Below are 15,274 nucleotides of genomic sequence, written 5' to 3'. Positions count from 1 at the left end.
GTCATTTTTTCTAGTCCTTTTCAGTGGACAAACTTAGAAAATATGTAACTTTTGAAGAGAAAACTCATCAGGTTTTTATAAAGTTCGTATTTACAACTCAAATTTAGGCCTATGGGTTTTTACACAATTTCTTTGATTTTATATTTGCATCTCTTTCCTCTTATACTGAAAATATTGACTCAACAGCATTAACATAATTACTTATTTGCTTTATCCATATATATATACACACACACATATGTGTGCATGTGTACACACCCTTATTATACACACATTGGTTTAGAAAAAAAAATTTCCATAACATTAACACTATGATTACTAAAAACAGCTAAATTTTGTTGTTCTTTTTGTCCATAGGATCTATTCCACAAAGGATATACTGTTAAATTACTGTGTTTTACAATCAATGAAATAATTTTTCTCTCACTGATAAAACCACCAACTCAATACAGAGTTAGTTTCATTTGTGTCATTTTGCCTTTTATTACTTAGACTTAATTTCATAATAATGTGAAGAATATACATGATTCCAAATCAAATCTACTAAATAAGATACATGCAAAGAAGTCTAGCTTCCGTCTTTACCCCTTCCAATCTATTTTCTCCCTCCCCCTAGAGATAACTATTCTTAGGTTTATCCTTCCACTGGTTTTTAAATATAAGTAAATGTAGGTATATATTTGTATCCTCTCCTTTCTTAGGTAGAAGTCAGTATAGTTTGCAAGCTTGTCTCCAGAGTGCTTTTTTCATTAAATAAAAAATCCTAGAGATCCCTTTATAGTTATATACGGAGAGCTTTTGCATCTTCTTTATGCAGCATGGTCCTCCAGTGTCCTGACCTACTAGGGCTTATTCCTCTACTAGTCTACATTTGTCTGGTCTCTAGGCTTTTACTTATCAGAAGCAGTGCTGCAATAAATAGTCTAGAACATATATCTTTTCATATTTTTACTAATGTATTTTCTGGATAGATTATTAAAAATGAGATGGCTGAGTTAAAGGGTAAATGCATATGTAATTTTGCTAAATATCACCAATAGTGAATGAGAGTTTTTCCTTTCTCTCAGCCTTGCTGACGATGCATGCTGTCATACTTTTGGATTTTTGCCAATCTGGTATGTGAGAAATGGTATCTCAGTGAAATTTTAATTTACATATCTCATATTCTGAGTGAGGTTGATCATCTTTTCTCACACTTCAGGACCATTTGCATTACTTTTATTTTTTTCTAAAGATTTGTTGAAATTTTTCTTCTCTATTTCTAGAAGTCCTTTATGCATGAGGTGATATAAGTTGAAGTATTTTTCCAAGTCAGCCATTTGTCTTTTTACTTGCCTTATCATGTAAAAGTTTTTTCTGGAATTTGAGTCGTAAGAGGAAAGTATTCCACACTCCTAATCCATAGAGGAATTTGTCCATGTTTTCTTTTAGTATTTATATAATCCTTTACATTTATATCCATGGTATAGGTCTTGTTTAATTTCTCTCTGCAATATTTTATTGTTTTCAGCATAGAAGTTGTACATGTCATTTGTAAGTATATTGAATTTTTGACTCTATTTTAAATGGTGTTGGCTTTTAAATTTGATTTTTTAATTGGCTGTTGCTAGTGTATGTAAATAAAATTAAATTTGCATCTTGACTTCTATCCTGTGAGCTTGTTATATTCCCTTTTTAATTTCAGTTGTTCTTGTGGATTCATTTAGAATTTTCTACATATGTAATCATGTCATCTATGAACAAAAATAGTTTTTTATTATTTCTTTCCTCTGTATACTTTTTATTTCATCTTCATGCCCTATTGCACTAGCTAGGACTTCCAGTACAATATTAAATAGAAGTGATGAGAGTGGGAAATTTTGCCATATTTCTAAACTTAGGGAGAAAAGAAGTCTTTTACCATTAAGTATATTAGCTGTAGTTTTTTTTGCAGGTGTCCTTGATCAGGTTAAAAAAAGCTTCCCTTTATTTCTAATTTGCTGAGAGGTGTTGTCATAAATAGATATTTAATATTTTTCTGTATATATAGAAATGATCATATGGTTTTATTCCTTTATTCTGTTAAGATAATGAATTACATTGACTGATTTTCAAAAGTTAAACTAACCTTGCATTGCTGGAATAAAACTCAGTTGGTTATAATGTATTATCTTTTTTATATATTTCTGGATTTTATATCCCAATATTTTGTTAAGAATTTTCTATCTAAGTTAATGACACTATAAGTTTGTAATTTTCCTTTCTTATAATATCTTTTAATATGTTTGTCTTATCATCAAAGGCAATATGTTATGTTGGCCTCATAAAACAAGTTTTGATATATTTCCTCATCTTATGTTTATTGAAAGCACTTGGGTAATATTAGTTTTATTTCTTCTTTAAATGTTTGTTAGAATTCATCACTGAAGCCACAATAGCCTAGACATTTCTCTGAAAGAAAGCATTTAATTATGAATTCAATTTCTCTAATAGAGATGAGACTATTCACTTTTTCTATTTAATTTTATGCTATTTTATGTAAATTGTGAGGGTTTTTTTCAAGGAAGTTTTCCATTTCATCTAAGTTGTTAAATTTTTTGGTGTAAACTTGTTCATTGTTTTTTCTTATCACCTTTCAATACCTATAGATCTTGTATTGATGTTCCTTTATCCTTCCTAATGTTAGTAATTTCTGTCTTCTTTTTTCTTTGTCTTTATCAGTCTTGCCAAAGTTATCAATATTAGTAGTCTTTCAACAATGAAACTTTTGGAGTCATGATATTCTTTATTAATTAATTTCTGCCTTTATTTTGGTCATTGCTGGGTATCTCTAAATATATGACACATTTCAATGCTCAGATATGTGGAAGTGACCTGTTTATGCACAGAGGCCAGTCAGGAAATGAACTTCTATTTGTCAGAAGTTACTGACTGACTTTCAATAGAAGCTATTTAACTAACCGTTAGACATAATTCAGTTAAGGAAAAAAAGCAAAACAACCCCTTTAATAGAATAAGAAATGCAGATAAAAACCCTAGTGTTATTTGATAAGACTTATATTTTATTGTTAAACCTAAATCTTCTAAATTATTCAAGTTCAGTCACCTGGGTTGTAAAAAAATATATTATTTTCATGGTATAGTACATAATCGATTGCTCATAGCCAAAATTTTTCAGAAAAACCTTTGACTTTTAATGAGAAAAAAATCATAGACCTAAACTTTGATTGAGAAACTAAAGAGAGTGGTTTGCATTTAAAGGTATGCCATTGTTAATTGGTAAATCAGTTTTTTAGTTTATTTAATAGGATTTTTTTTATTGGTGATGAATTTGTCATTGATATCTCTGAATTCAAGAAATAACATACATAAGTATTTTTCAGAGAAATGGTACTCGGTGTCTGTGTAATGGGTACAGTGTTTTAAAAACATTTTCTGATTTGTTTTTTCTAACTGTGAATCATTGTATCTTGGCCAATACGAAAGGCTTGGTTTGAGAAGGGGGAGGCCTGATGTAAAGAAGCCTCAGTGGAAGATGAGAGTGTGAAAAAAAAATGCACTCTGGTCCCTAAAATAGACGGAAGAAAGTGACTGAAGGATAGAAAAGTAGTGAGGCACTTGGATCCCGATCTCCTCTTCTGGTCTAAAGTCCCAGAGTAGGCTAGGGGAAAGCCAAGGGCAGAGGGGCTTTCCTCCCACTTCCTGCCTGGACTCTGGGAGGAGACCACCTTGCAGGTTGCTCTGCCTCCAAACAGTGGTGGCTTCATCAGAGTAAAGGGCAGTACAGCAAATTTGGAAAGGGGACGAACCATGTGTAAGCCCGTGAGCGACATTGTCCTCCTGCACCTTCAGTAGCTTATTCTGCTATTAGGTGTCAGAGCTGAAATGCCAGCCTGGGCAGTCTAAATTCAGAAACTGAACATTTAATTACCCAGCTGTGCATGGAGAGAGGGGGCATGGAAGAGAATCTCTGCTGTTTCCAAAATGCAGTGAGCATTCCTAAGATCACTAGTGCTATTGTTTTCCCACCTGAGCTTAAAGGTCCTCCAAGCATGACTAGACTCGAGGAAAGGCTTATGCCCTGCCATCCAGCAAGGGATAGCTACACCTGTATTAAGAGAAAGATGTATAGCCTTGAATGTACTTGCCATTAAATAAGAATGAAAATATATAGCCTAATATTCAAAAGAAGAAGTTAGAAAAGCAATGATAAATAACCATTAAAAAAGCAGGTGAGAAGAATTAATGAAGATAAAAGCAGAAATTAACTAATTGGAAAATAAAAATTTTGCAAGAAATGAATACATATTGATTCCTTGAATATACCAGTCATCAAAACAAATCTCTGAAAATCAAATCAGTATAAAAATAAAGAAAATATGAATATGAAACATCTGGAATTAGAAAGAGAATATAACTAAAAATACAAAGGGGTATATTTTGTTTTAAGTTCTAGGGAATGTTGTGTATAATTACATGCTGAAACTCTGAAAATTTCATTGATACTGATGACCTTTTAGGAAAAATAAGAAACCAAATTAAAACAAGAAAAGGAAATAAACCTGAACTGAGCAATATTCATGAAAGAAAAAGATGAAGCTGTCGAAGTGCAAAAGCTGCTGCCCCTGGGGAGCCATTTCTCAGACAAGTTTGTTCAGATCCTAAAATGTATGTCCTTGCTGTTTAGATTCTTTTTGAGCTTATAAAATTTCCTTATTAATATTAAAAAGCTAACATTTCGGCTTCCCTGGTGGCACAGTGGTTGAGAGTCTGCCTGCCGATGCAGGGGACACGGGTTCGTGCCCCGGTCCGGGAAGATCCCACATGCCGCGGAGCGGCAAGGCCTGTGAGCCATGGCCGCTGAGCCTGTGCTCCACAACGGGAGAGGCCACAACAGTGAGAGGCCCGCGTACCGCAAAAAAAAAAAAAAAAAGGTAACATAATCCTGATTCCTAACCCTAATAGAAGTAACACACAGAGGGTAAAAACAAAACATATTGCATCTTCATGTATAAATGTTAATGCACAAACCCTAAATAAGATAGAAAATCTAACTTTTTCATGAAAAAGCTGAATTGAGAAATTCAGAGAATTTTGAATTCAAAATTCAAAGAATTTTGATTCTTTGAATCAAAGAATCAAAGAAATTTCCTGGCTTCAAGTCTTCTCAGTGCCTTTAATTTGTTCATATACAAGAAGGAGCAATTGTCTTCAGTCTTTCCAAATTTAGTTGATTATAAAATCTTTTTTAATGCCTGACATGCTGTGCTTGATAACTGTTTGAGAAATATTCAGCAATGTCAATAGATGAAAGCAAGGGAAAGCAGGTGATCATTTTAATAGATGGTAGAACAGGGAATGACAAAATTCATTTTGCTAACACACTTTGGAAAACCAGAACGGGAGTGTACTTCAAAACTAAGAGCCAACATAAAATTTCACAATGATGGATTAGAGGCAGTTTTGCTAAAGTCAGAAAAAGAAAAAAAGACTCAGCACACTTATGTAAGAATGCTTATATATTCCCACTGGGGTACTGATGAAAGAAAAGAAATAACAGACACAAATACAGGGAGGGGAAAATATAGTGTTAGTTTACAATGACTGGTTATCAGGAAAAGAACTCAAAAGAGCCACCCAGTAAAAGTTGAAATCATAAGAATGTTCAACAAGGTAATCAGTCAGCAAAGAAAAGCTCAAAAGTATATTAATAAAAAATAAACTATTAGGAAATGGAAAAATCTTCCTATTTTCCATAACCACAAAATATAGGAAGTAAATAGGAAAAAAGTAAAAGAAGTATCCTGGACTTGAACAAGATGCTTCAACTCCAATGAGGGACATAAATGAAGGCTTGGATAGCTAGAGAGACAACATGACTCTGACAAAGCAAATATCAAGTTATCTAAAGAAATGCAGTACAAGAAAAGCAAGTAGGCTGATGAGGGGGAGCCAGCAGGGCCAGGATGGTTCCTTACAGAGCTGACATGACCCGACCAGAATTGCTGGTTATTGGGCAGCTAGTTCATCACCCTGAAAGAGTATGATGTGATGGTCGAACAAAATCCACCCCAAGGAAAGGTTCTGTGGAGGGCTTTGGGCGCTGGGACAGGTATCTGTTAAGATTCCTGTTGGGAGAAAGCAGATCAGCACCGTGGTGAGCTCCAAAGAAGTGTCAGATGGCGTATTCAAACCTACTGAGACCAAACGTGGATAGGCTGAAAAAGAGGGACAGAAAGCAAGAGTAAGAAGAGCAGAGCAATCCACTGGGAGGCACAGAATTTCCTGCTTTCATTTTACTTTTGGCTACAAAGCCAGATTCCTGGTTCCCCCACAGTAACTGTTTTCGTGTGAGATTACGGTCATTTTGGAGGAAAGAAAGTTGTAATGTTTACAGGACAGTTGTGGTAAGAAGCCAGGTTACTTTAGATCTGGCTAATTGGTCTGGGTTGTACGCTTGTGTATGCCTGGATTATAGTTTAGAGCCTCTGCAGCCATCTGTGTGAAGAGCAATGTTCACCATTAAGAAAACAAAACAAAGGAAAAGAAAAAAGTTACTTTTTGAAGAAAAACAATCAGGGATAGAGTAGGGAAGACTTGGAATCCTAGATGTAAAGCCACATTATTTAACACACTGTGCTATCAGAATAATGTAGGGTATACAAATCAATGACACATATTAGAAGGCCTTGAAACACCCTCTAGTATGTATAAAAATACATTCATTGTGAAAGTGATTTATCAGTTAAGATAAATTTGGCTGCATGAAACAGAAATCCAGTTATGCAGAATTCACTAAAGAGGAGTTTCGGTTTCTCACAAGCAAGACGTCTAGAGCTAGCATGATTATTCCAGAAAATCACCTGGGGTCAGAGTTCTCTGACCTCCTGTCCCACCATCCTCAGCAGGTGGATTTGCCTCAGGGTGGGAAGATGGTTACCTCACTGACTAACAGCATCCACCTCAAATTTCAGGAACAAGGAAGGAAGAAGGTGAAATGACACTTAACAGTGAGACCACCACTTCATAAGATGTGAGCTGTTCTGCTCTCTGGCACACACAGTCAGCTGCAAGGAAATATGTGCCCGTTGCTCCCGACAATTGGGTTCTATTAGTCTAAAAAACAATGAGAAACGGTTATGATTAGTAATGAGTCAGCCATGAGTGGCATTTTAAATGAAGGATGAAAGGTTGGATTGATCAACACATAGAGTGATGCTGGCTAAGCATGGCACGGCAGGGGTGGGGGGGAAGAAAACTAAATTAGAATTCTCCCTCACTTACTACATAAATATAAATTCCACGTGGATAAAAATGTAATTGCCAGGATAAATCATGGGTAATACTCATGCAGTCATGCGGTGGGGGGGATGCTTTTCTAAGCCCAATGCCACAAGCGTAAAGGAGCATAAAGAAAAAGATTGATGAATTCAGTTATTGAAATGTTGAAAACTATTTTGCTATAGCTTCCAAGCAACAAAATATCCATGAACATAATTCAACAAAAAACTATTTACTAACAAAAATCTTTTCAATATATACTACAAAGGGTAAATCTCCTTAATGTAAGATTTAATTAGAGAATAATTAATACAATAAATGGCAAAGGTTCATTAACACAGTTTGGAAGAGAAGAGAAAATTAACCACCTGATACATGAAAAGATGCTTAACTTCATTATTAAGCAAAGGAATGCAAATTGACAATAATGAGTTACCATGTTTTACCTATAAAACTGTCTATTAAAAAACCTGATGACATCAGTGACTGGGGTACAGACATATATGCCTACTAGGAGAAAAACTCGAACTGTTTTTCAGTGGGCAATATAACAGTATATAATACACAATATATTATAAATAGTATATAATATATTAAATACCTTAAATGCCATTGCTAATGTTTATTCTATAAAAATTTTTAGAGATCTGTGAAAGGCTTAGCTATGAAATTTTTGTCATGATATTGTTATTCAGAGTAAAAATTTGCAGAAGCATAAATGTTCACAACGGGAAATTGGTTAAATAATTTTGTTATACAAAAATAGTTTATTCTCTCATTATTAATTATACTATACATGAAATTTTGTGATATGGAAATACTCTCCTGATATATTAAAAATAACATACAGGGTAAGAAACATTAAAGAGATTGACAAACAGAGACTAAGAACAAGATCAACACGCAGAGAAGATTCAAATGAATCTTTGAATTTATGTTTCAATTATCTGTGATTTCCTTTTATAATTAATATGCAACATTCATAACAACATCAAAAAGCAATAAAATTTATCGTGAATAATGTTACAGCAAAATATCGATGATGGTTATCCCAGGATCAGAGGACCGTGGAGGCTTTCTATTTATGTTTTCATTTATAAACTTTTCTGTGTTTCCCTTTAATGAACAAGTAAACTGCAATCTGAAGAAACAAATACTATTTTTTAAAAAATAACACTGAGATGCTCTCTGTTGCTCTCATAATAGAGTCCAAAGTTCATTAGAAGCTATGTAAGTTTCTTCATGATCCGGCCTTTACTTGCCATGAGACATCTCTCTTACTATCTGTTCTACCACAGTCCAAGGCTGGCCAGAACTACTTTCAGTTCTCTAAAAATAGCAAAGCTCCCCCTCCTGCTCTGGGCCTTTGCTCCTGCCCACATGCCCCTTCCTGACTTCTCATAACTCTTTCTACTGGAACCCTCCCACCCCCTCACCTTCACCACCCAGCTTGGTGGGTCAGGTGCCCTGTGCATGCCTACATCATTGCATTAATCGCACACCATTTTCTGTTTGCTTGTCTTTCTCACACACTGGATTCTACATTCCTATAGGGAAGCATTTAATGAGTGATCAACAATTATTGTTGTCAAAGGAGGTAATGAATGAGTAAGAGAACAAATGGAATCAGCCTCTGTGTATCAGATCCTGCTGTGGACATCTCATTTACTTTATCTCATTGAATACTAACCAAAATTTATGAGGCAGGTGTTATACGCCCCTTTCCAGCTAAGGAGACCAAAAATTTAGGAATTTGGATCACACTCAGCAGCCCCTGGTGCGTACTAAGTGATAAAAATTACAGAATAAAAGTGCACTCACAGTCTGTGGCCATTTCTATAAAGTCAAAACTAAGTGAAGAAATGAGATAATTAAAACAAAAAGCACTTTGCTATGATGAGGTTGAGAGTGGAAATAGAAACAGGTTATTTTACTTTTTTCTTTTCGTCTTGAATTATTTTAGATGTCTACATAGAGTGCCTGGATTCATCTGCATTGAAACCCCTTGAGAATTTTGATAGGTTGAACCAAAACAGAATAATGAAATGCACCCTTCTAGGCAGGAAGGCAGAAGCAGACATAAAAGATTATTTCTCTGTGTTATTTGGCCTTTATGGAAAGGACCATGATGAACTTCTAGAAAATGCATTATTGATGTGATGTAATAAAGTGAGCTATCTTTCTTCTTTTCCAATAATGACTTATTTTATATTAACCGTGGTATGAAACATTGCCACTAAAGTTGTTTTTCAGCACAAGTGAATTGCATTTGATCTCATACCCTGCCTTTTCCATCTGTTTCAATAACTCTCATGTTTCATCAATGAAGCTTTATTCATGTCATTATTCCATTTCTAGTTCAGCATGGATGCAATGGATTCGAGAAATTTTTCTTGCCTGAATCATACCCTTTGTTCCCTACATTTAGTTTTCTTTGGTTTCTGAGTGATTCTTGGTCAATTCACGCTTACCTTCATATTTCATTTCCTTCTACAAAAAACCTTTAACTGCACTACAGTTGAGAAAACAGATGTTTGCCAATAATTAAATATTCTGTTTTTTAAAACGGCAGCTGCCTCTGCTTAATGTCTTGAAAAATATTAAAATCCACAGCCCTGTTCTTTTACTGTATGTGTGTATCTTAATTGCATGCAAGACTGTTACTGGAGCACCAGGGCAAACAAACTCAAAATCCAAATAAAGGGATTTTTATTTAGAATATCAATTTGGAGGAGAAAAGCTAATTAGGGCTTGATATAACATTTAAAAATCCAAATTATACAAACATTAATGTTCTTCCCCAGCTACATTTGATAATGATGTATTTGTTGTCTACTTAGCATTCAGTTGGCACGAACTCATAAATATATACATAGTGAGCGAATATCCATTTTCTTCCTTCCCATGATGGAAAGTCTTGTGTGTGCCAGGCACTCTGCTAGACAGCGTCTCTGTTCTCTCGGAGCTCACGGTCTCGGAGGAAGATGAAATCACACTGATGAGTGTATAATTACAAGCCAAGGTGAGTGCCCTGAAGACAAGGAGCAGGGTCACAGGAGCTTCTCTGGGGTGAGACAGTCCACACCTTCCAAACCTCTACACTGTGGTCCCTGGGAAATCTGTGAAATGCCTGCCCTGCCTGTGCTCACACTGAAACATTTTCCCTGCCAAATGCTTGAGGCAAAAAGTTTGATAGACCTGACCTGGCCAGAATTTTAAAATTCAGTTAGAAAGTCCTTGCTTCTGCGGTTGATACTGCAATGCATCTTATTTTCAGATTTTTTAAGTTTTTTAATTTTTAAAAAAATAAATTTATTTTTGACTGTGTTGGGTCTTTTGTTGCTGCGCGTGGGCTTTTTCTAGCTGCAGCGAGCGGGGGCTACTCTTTGTTGCAGTGCACGGGCTTCTCAGTGCGGTGGCTTCTCTTGTTGGGGAGCACGGGCTCTAGGTGCATGGGCTTAGTAGTTGTGGCGCACGGGCTTAGTTGTGCTGCAGCATGTGGCATCTTCCCGGAGCAGGGCTCGAACCTGTGTCCCCCGCATTGGCAGGCAGATTCTTAACCACTGCACCACCAGGGAAGTCCCTTATTTGCAGATTTGAAATGAGAAATTTCATCCAGGTGGCTGCCCACCTACCAAGGCTTTATTTAGAATGTTTGGTTTAAAGAGTATCTGCAGCAAAGAAGGGCCTGGAACAAGCACCAGAGTTAAATCCACTGTGGCAATGGCCAGGCAATGTGGTAGTGCTCGGTAGCATGCACAGTGTTGCCTGGACAACTCTGTCTCGCTTCACCATTGCTCACAAACTCCCTTTGCATCCCATGTACACACACACACGTAACCCTTACATCAAATGCGTACTATTAATTAGAATCATTAGGAAAAGACTGATAAAGCAAGAGGTGCTTGAGTTCATCCAGGATAACTGAAACCCAGGGAAGGAACTGAATGAGAAGAGTAAAAATTTGGCCTTTTGACAAATACACACGGTCAAGGTAAACACTGTATCTGGGAATGATTGACTGGGCTCCCGGTTAAGTGAGTTCATGTTAGACACTTGATGACTTCACATGGGGTAAGTATTATCTGACCAAGCTGCAGAAAAACACAACTCAGAAAGTTAAGTCTGTTAGCAGAGAAGGGAGGGGAGGAGGGAGGGAAGGACAGCCCAGTCCTCAGGGTTATTTCATTTCTCTTTGAATGTTCAGTTTCAGATTTGAACCCAAGTCTCTCTGACCTCAAAGCTCTACATTTTCTGCTAAAGTGTAAGCATACAACAAAATCCCCATTTCCAAAAGTCAGCCCTCCACATAAACTCAGTTCATGCTGATTTCAAAAAGCAGAGGAAGTTTTAATGGTTTCCCGTGACACAATGAAAACACCAAAACTCCCAGAAAGGCTTTCACAGCCTCCCACCCAACAGCTCGACTATTGATCTGCTCTTACTTTCCACTTCCAGGAAAAGCTCTAGTCTGCAGCATCTCATGTTGTTGGCTGTCTCCCTCTGGACGTCCCTTTCCCACCCACCAAAGTCCTTTGTGTTCCTTGTGTCCCTGCTTCTACCATCCCACCTGCTGTAGGAGGGCTTCCCAATTCCCTTCCCAATTCTTGTCACTCTCCCTGGGCTTCTGTCACCTGTCTCATGTCTGAGGTTATCTTCAGCCATCTGAGCATCTCTCTACAGACTCAGCACAATGCAGGGCACAGAACTGGCTTCGAATAAATATCAGTTACATTGAATTTAAACATGATGGGTCTGTAACTTTATTTGCAGCTAATCTTAATATCCTCTGGAGGTTTCTCCTGGAAAATGGGAAAATCACATTTCAATGATTAACACAAAATTCAGAGGGAGCAAACCCAGCATGGCTGTCTTGTAAGTGGCTCCTGTTACTTCCGGTACCTGATTAAGAACCTGCCTGCCCAACCAGATTATGTGTTTATGTTAGACCCAATTTGAAGGATGAAATGATGCTGGATAGAAAAAGTCCCATTGATTTTCTTTCATGTGCCTCAGCTCAGCAGCTATGCCTGGGTGCCAGCCATGTCCAGTGTAACAATAACCAGAGGCCTGGGTGTTCTGAGGTGAGCTATGGGCTTGAAAGGCACGTTACAGGGTCCTCAGTGTTTGCTCTGGGAGATGCACCTGCTTAGATGCCATTTGAACTACCAGTTTCTTGATAAATTGTCCTTGTACAGCTCCAGCAGACCCCGGGGGGCTGTCTGCACAGCCCTCAGGTTGATGGCTAGCAGACCTGCTCTGCAGGACTCTAGAAATGCAGCTCCTTTGTCTTCCTTAATTCCTTAATTGGCACGGAGGAGATTCCATCCTCCTGGGAAGGCCACAGAGAGACAAAGAGCAGCGTGGTAAAAAAAAGCATCCCGCCGACCGAAATGATACCCATTTATTCCATGAGCACTTACACCCAAAAGGAAACAAACATAAAATTACAAAGTAGTTTATGCCTTTCTCCTTATTCATTATTTCCAACATTATTCTTCACAGCCACATGCTGCCTTCCTTTAAAAGGCACCAAAACACTTCTCAGATGTTGTCTGGACACAAACATCCTGAACAAAAGAGCAGAGGCTGCCGAGGGTCATATCCTGTCCCTGCTTCAACAGCCTTCTCCAAGTTCAGCATCATTTGAACATGAGGAAGGAAAAAAAATGGTAAAGAGAGGAGGTAGACTGGACAGACAGGCAGATATAAGGACCTGACAGAGACAGCCAGAAAGAAAGACAGAGAAGAGAGAGACACGGGGAGAGAAAGGGTGTGTCCAAGACAGCCTTCACCCAAGTGAGTGCCAGGGGCTGTGCTGGGCTCAGTGGCATCCAAGACCTTTTTTTTCCTCCCAAGCACCACTCCCTCTGCTCCCCTGCTACACGTCCCTCACTCTTCCCTCCCCCAAAACACATCGGCCCTCTAAGATTCGGGATGCCCAAGTTGGACCCAGCCTGGGATGGCAGTGACAAGGAGACGTTCCACAGAGTAACAGAGTAAGAAACAGACTCAAGAAAAGAGAACATGAGAAAATAGCCATGGGGAGAAGAAAAGGAAGAGAGAGAGAGAGAGAGGGTGATGCTGAGACAAGGATGAATCTCTCTGGGAAGCCATTTTCACATTACAAAGTAAACCTGCTGGGAGCGGGCATGGGGAGGTGTGGGAGGGTTATCTCCCCACGTTGCTTCACCTACGCTGGGGCCACACTCCCTGAGAGGTGCAGTGGGGGCCTTTTCTCTGTCCCTTACTTTGTAACTAAGATGCCAACCACCCGTGCTTTCCAAGTTCCTCAGCTTTTAGGGCTCACCCTGCCTTTTAATATTTAAGTGACAGTGGCTTATATTTAGGAAATATATGCTTCAGTCTATAGAGTTCAACTGTCATGATGCCCTGCAACTTACATGCCAATGGCTCCTCCAAAAATAAGGTGAATAATAAAAATTTAAAACATACATAGAAAAAGAGAAATACAGCAATTGTGGCTAAATGTTAATAATCCTTGACTCCATGTAGTGGGCTTAAGGAAGTCAGAGTGCTCTTCTTTCAACATTTCAGGATGTTGAAACTTTTCAATTAATATAAAAGGTTGAAATATCTTTTAAAAATAATAAAAAGCAAGGAAAAAGTTCATGAAGGCCCTTGCCCAGTGAGTGGGTAATGGCCGCACTTCCACATTTCTCCCAGGCGTTGCTTGCTGTGACTTTCTGCACCTGCCAAATCCTCTCATCATTTTCTCCTCAGGTTTGCTGATGCTCCCTTCTCTACAGCTGACACAGACCAAACATGGAATATGAGCCCTTCTTCCTTGATTCCCACAAAACTCCCTACACAAGGCAAGTGTGTGCGATCACTTTGACCAAAGATCCTGGGGCAACGGTTGGGGGCAGGGCTTACGTTACAGAGCATCAAAAGAATACATGAAAATGGAATAGTTTTCTTTTTAAAAATAATTTTTATTGGAGTGTAGTTGCTTTACAATGTTTTGTTAGTTTCTTGCTGTACAGCAAAGTGAATCAGTCATATATATACATATATCCACTATTTTTTGGATTTCCTTCCCATTTAGGTCACACAGAGCATTGAGTAGAGTTCCCTGTGCTATACAGCAAGTTCTCATTGGTTATCTATTTTATACACAGTAGTGTATATATGTCAGTCCCAATCTCCCAATTCATTCCACCTCCTTCCCCCCTTGGTAACCATAAGTTTGTTCTCTACATCTGTGACTCTGTTTCTGCCTTGCAAATAAGTTGATCTCTGTCATTTTTCTAGATTCCACATATAAGCGATATTATACAATATTTGTTTTTCTCTTTCTGACTTACTTCCCTCTGTATGACAATCTCTAGGTCCATCCATGTCTCTGCAAATGGCACTATTTCGTTCCTTTTTTAATGCCTGAGTAATATTCCATTTATATATGTACCACATCTTCTTTATCCATTCCTCTGTCGATGGACATTTAGGTCGCTTCTGTGTCTTGGCTATTGTAAATAGTGCTGCAGTGAACATCAGGGTGCATGCATCCTTTCAAATTAAGGTTTTCTCTGGATATATGCCAAGGAGTGGGATTGCTGGGTGATATGGTAGCTCTATTTTAAGTTTTGTAAGGAACCTCCATACTGTTCTCCACAGTGGCTGTACCAATTTACATTCCCACCAACAGTGCAAGAGGGTTCCCTTTTCTCCACACCCTCTCCAGCATTTATTGTTTGTAGATTTTTTGATGATGGCCATTCTGACCAGTGTGAGGTGATACCTCATTGTAGTTTTGATTTGCATTTCTCTAATAATTAGTGATGTTGAACATCTTTTCATGTGTTTGTTGGCCAACTGTATGTCTTCTTTGAAGAAATGTCTATTTAGGTCTTCCACCCAAAAAATGGAATATTTTTCAATCAAACTTATAAACACCATTTTCCTTTATGGTTTTAAAATGAGTAATGCACTTTAACATCCTATTCTTGAAGTCATATTTTCAATAAAGTAAGACAACTGAAAGGTGGCCATT

General features: G+C 37.7%; 2 protein-coding genes across 4 annotated transcripts in view; one reads left to right on the top strand and one right to left on the bottom strand.

Moving 5' to 3' along the window:
• GPR141 (G protein-coupled receptor 141) overlaps positions 1–15,274 on the bottom strand; it is a 182,518-nt gene that overhangs the window by 87,671 nt on the left and 79,573 nt on the right. The window lies entirely within an intron of this gene.
• LOC109548348 (THAP domain-containing protein 5) overlaps positions 1–15,274 on the top strand; it is a 217,697-nt gene that overhangs the window by 123,714 nt on the left and 78,709 nt on the right. For both annotated transcript variants that reach the window (XR_004528162.2, XR_012334035.1), the window contains exon 3: positions 14,005–14,096. The gene's annotated coding sequence lies outside the window, so the exon portion shown is untranslated. The remainder of the gene's footprint in view (positions 1–14,004; positions 14,097–15,274) is intronic.

This window comes from Tursiops truncatus, chromosome 9, assembly GCF_011762595.2.
Source record: "Tursiops truncatus isolate mTurTru1 chromosome 9, mTurTru1.mat.Y, whole genome shotgun sequence".
Lineage (NCBI taxonomy): Eukaryota > Metazoa > Chordata > Mammalia > Artiodactyla > Delphinidae > Tursiops > Tursiops truncatus.
The sequence above is the reverse complement of the archived record's forward strand: the minus strand, read 5'-3'. Positions and strand labels throughout refer to the sequence as shown.